Source organism: Momordica charantia (genome assembly GCF_013281855.1).
Source record: "Momordica charantia cultivar OHB3-1 chromosome 5 unlocalized genomic scaffold, Mcharantia_2.0 BLBB01000005.1, whole genome shotgun sequence".
Classification (NCBI taxonomy): Eukaryota; Viridiplantae; Streptophyta; class Magnoliopsida; order Cucurbitales; family Cucurbitaceae; genus Momordica; species Momordica charantia.
In genome coordinates this window covers 12,991,023-12,995,423 of record NW_028275163.1, presented here as the reverse complement: position 1 = coordinate 12,995,423, position 4,401 = coordinate 12,991,023, and the positions used below count along the sequence as shown (strand labels likewise).

The window sequence follows — 4,401 nt, the reverse complement described above, 5'->3', positions numbered from 1 at the left end:
ACAGTTCACAAGCATGTTTTCCTTTGTAACAAACAAGTCACCACCCAACAGCTCACAACTAAAACAGTATAAACTAATTATCAGTTTAACAACGCGAGCATTTCATTTACAACATGTTTGCAAAACGTCATGAGCCAGTTACTTTTAACCACAACAATTCAGAATCTACTAGTCACCTCCAAGAATAAGAATAGAAAGCATGTTTCCTCATAAGTGTTCAATAATAGAAAGACGGCAACAAAATCACTAGAAGTTCACAAATCAAAATTAACAACCCTTACATGCACAATTAAATTATTTTAACTAAAAATCAGCATCAAAACCATTCCGTTAACGCTAAATAACGCACGCACTCGCCCCCTGGTGCTACTTACTCAACCACGTCCTTAAGTTTGCGTCGAACTCACACCTACGCACAAAAACGGAAAAAATACAGCAATATAAATATACTGTTCAGCCTTCGAAAACAACTCTAGGAGGGTTCAAAGGGTCTCATTACCGCAAAACGACTTCGTGTAGGTGTGGGTAAATTAGATCTAGCTTGCAAAGGGGTGGGTAGCGTAAATCGAGCTTCGAACGGATGAAGATAATCGCCGGACACCACCCAAAACACTGCGTCCACGTTTTTTACAGCAGCGAAAAACACCCAAAACGACCTCCAACGGCTTCGATTTGATGTCCGTTACTACAAAACAATTTTGCTTAGGTGTGGGTATTCCAAATCGATTTCGTTTAGGTGTGGGTAATCCAAGTCTAACTTCGAACAAGGGTGGGTCAAAGAAAATTACCGGGCTTCCCGGATCTAAGCTATTCGAGTCGTTGGAGTTTGTCGGATCGTTGGAAAACACCGCGAACGGCCACCACGCGCCGCCGCCGCACCTGCTGCTGCCCGAGACCACGTGCCGCCGCCTGCTGTTGCCCGACGCCCGCGCCAGCTGCTGCCCGAGCCCGACGCTGCTGCTGCCTTGCTGCTATCCCGAGGCCGCACCTGCTGCTCCGATGCCGCCGCTGTTCGTCGCGTCGCTTGAACGGAGCTGCTCGCCGGAGAAGAAGAATCCAAGTGGGGGGGGGGGGGGTGGCCGGCGGCTTTAACAAGAGAGGGAAAGGGAGGAAGAAGAAGAGGAAAAAGAACAAGGGCTAGAGTTTTCTTTGTTTTATACTTTTAACTCCTTTGGGCTTGGGTTCTTTTCCTTTTGTTTAAGGCCCACTTACCCAACCCCTCATTGTTAAAACAAGCCAATAATATAATTTCATAATTGGCCCAATGGCCCAAAACAAGTGTCACATAACGGAATCCGTACTAAACCATAATATGATAAATAACTACACGCGACTAACTCACTACTAATTCTTTAGCACTACACAATAACCGGGATGCCACACTTAAATTAAATAAAGATAACTGATGAATCAAACAAAATAAAATGAAATAAATAAATAAATAAATAAACTATTTTGTTATACAAAATTTCCCAGAACTCGAGGCAAGCTAACCTGAGTAACGTGGGGAGTTACATAACTCCTTTAGGCTTGGGTTCTTTTCCTTTTGTTTATGGCCCACTTACCCAACCCCTCCTTGTTAAAACAAGCCAATAATATAATTTCGTAATTGGCCCAATGGCCCAAAACAAGTGTCACATAGCGGAATCCGTACTAAACTATAATTTGATAAATAACTACACGCGACTAACTCACCACTAACTCTGTAGCACTACACAATAACCGGGATGCCACACTTAAATTAAATATAGATAACTGATGAATCAAACAAAATAAAATGAAATAAAAAAATAAAAAATCTATTTTCTTATAAAACTTTTCCCGGAACTCGAGGCAAGCTAACCTGAGTAACGCGGGGCGTTACATTAATGGTCGCATATCAATGGACACGAAAACATTCTGTAGTGAGAAGAGTGCAACTACGGGTCTTTAGTGGAATGACCCGTAGTTAACGAATCTAGATTAACTCGGTCAATGAGTTTGACCGATTAATCTTGCATCGTTGGAGCTTTGGATCTGTAGGTCCATTAGGTCCCCTTGCTAGCTCATTACGGGTAAAACGAGGATCAAATTTTTTGAAAAAATTTGAATTGTTCAAATTACTTAAGGGAGGGATTATATGTATATTGATACATTATAATATATATAGTTAATTGTAAATTAAAACTATATATATTATGAGAGATATTATTTGAATGAGATTCAAATAAAATTAATATTAATGAGATTCATATTAAAAATATAGGTTAAAAATAATGTGCATAAGATGTACATTAGAACTATAGGTTAAACGAGAGAAATGTTTTAGAATATGATCCTAATTTTATAATAAATAATTAAGTATTAATTATTTATGTATATATTTATTTATTAATTATTAATTGGATTAATAATTAATTACCTTAATTAATTTGATTAATTAATTATATATATATATTAATTATTATATATATTTTTTAATTATTATATATATATATTAATTATTATTATTATTAATATTAACTCCCTTGCAAAATTGCAGGGGAGTGGGAGGTGTTGTGACGTGGAGAGTTACCCCACGTCACTCTTCTTCTTCTTTTCCAAGTGTTGGAGAAGGGAAAGAACGAGTTATGTTACAGAACAGAGAAGAAAAAAAAACTCCCAGGATTTCTCTCAACTTCTCTCAATCTCTCTCACTCTTGGATCAAGGTGCTACCACAAGCACGATCCCGAGACCCAAGAGGATAGCGAGGAAGATCCGGTGGTGGTGTTCGAGGGAATTGTAACGCCCCGAGTCCCTCAGGTTAGTTAGTCCCGAATCGGGAGATTTTTTTCAGTAATTTTAAATTGATTGTTAATTAAATTTATGGATCGTTAACTAAAGTTATCTTTATTATCGGGCTCTAAACTCCAACTTAAATTAATAATTACCGACTCGGTGTGGTGGGTCTTGTTTTAAGGGGGATGGACTTCTTTCCTCTTCGGCCTGAACGCGTTGGGCCTCCATTGGGGTAAATGAGTTTTAAAACAAAACAAAAGGAAAAGAAAACCCTAGCCCCAAGCTCCTTTTCTTTCTTCTTCTTTCCCTTCAACCCTAGCCATTTCCCCCCCGTTGGTTCTTCTTCATCTCCCCGATCCATTCCCGTTTTCCGGCAACCCCGACGGCGGTGGCGGCGTAGCAGCTCCACGAACCCCAGCGGCGCACGCGAACTCCGGCTACGGCGGTGGCGACGTATCAGCTCCACGAACAGCGACACTCGGCGGTGGTAGATCCACGAGCGGCGAGAGGCGGCGATCGACGGTGCGAAGCAGCAGATCCGGTGTTCCCGAGCATCGGCGAGAGACTCCCTCCTCCGGCGTGGTGCGACGTCGCGGTGGATCTGCGTGCGGGTTGAGCAGCAGCGGCGCAACCTTCCCGTGGCAGCGTTCGAACAGTGGCGGGCGGCGACTCCCGGTGCTCCAGCGACGGCGGGGCCCCTCCTTGCAGCAGCGCACGACGGACAACGGTTACAGCAGCGAAACAGTGAAAGGATTTGGGTGCGTTACAGCGGTGTTTAGGACGTTTGGCGGTGACCCACATCCGTTCGAAGCTCGATTTAGTCTACCCACACCTCGGGGAGTTAGATCTAGGTGACCCACATATATACGAAGTCGGTTTTGGTGGTAATGCGTCATTCGAACCCTTTTAGAGTTAATTTCGAAGGATAAATAACGTAAGTAACGTGCTGTATTTTCTGTTTTGGTGTGTCTAGGGTGAGGTCGACGCAAAACTTAAGAGCACGGTTGTGAGTAAGTAGCACGGGGGCGGGTGCGTGCGTTGATGTTTGTTATTTGGTTGCTGATGTGCTGTTTATGACGTTTAATATTGGTTCTGATACGTTGTTGTGCAGTGTAACTCTTGTTTATGTTGGTTTGTATGCCTGGGTAGTGTTGAATGTTCGTCGGTGATAATAGTGGGAATTTTGTATTGTTGAGCTGCTGAGATCTGTTGTAGAATGATGTATGTTATAGGGAATGTTCGTTAAAGTGGATTTATTTTGGGAATGTTTGTTGCCTAAACCTGTATGAAGTGTTTGGCGTGTCTCATGAATTGTTTATTATATCTGGCAATGCTTATTAGATATGGACGTTGGATATTAAGTGTTTGGATGAATTGTGTTGGGCTCCAATCATTTGCAATTTGTTGACTATGCTTTGTTATGACTAAACTCACGGTGGCCCGGTTGTTAAGAATTGATATGTTGTGAAAGCATGTTTGGTTTATTGTTTAGCTATTAGAATGATGATTATGTTGTGAAAGCATGCAGAACTGTACTTGTGAGTCGAAAGATGCAGGGTTAGTGGTGAAGGAAAATATCTAAAAAGACTCTGGTGAAAGATGGAACTTTTGGAAGGAATGAAAGGGGTGGGTGTCAGGGCCTC

The 4,401-nt window shown here is 41.9% G+C and overlaps 1 long non-coding RNA gene across 1 annotated transcript; it reads right to left on the bottom strand.

Moving 5' to 3' along the window:
- Positions 1–236: 236 nt before the first annotated feature.
- On the bottom strand, positions 237–1,049 carry LOC148211352 (uncharacterized). The gene is made up of 3 exons (XR_015790693.1): positions 789–1,049; positions 500–685; positions 237–409 (listed from the first exon to the last, which is right to left on the bottom strand). It is a non-coding gene; the product is annotated as an uncharacterized LOC148211352 (long non-coding RNA).
- Between the last annotated feature and the right edge of the window lie 3,352 nt (positions 1,050–4,401).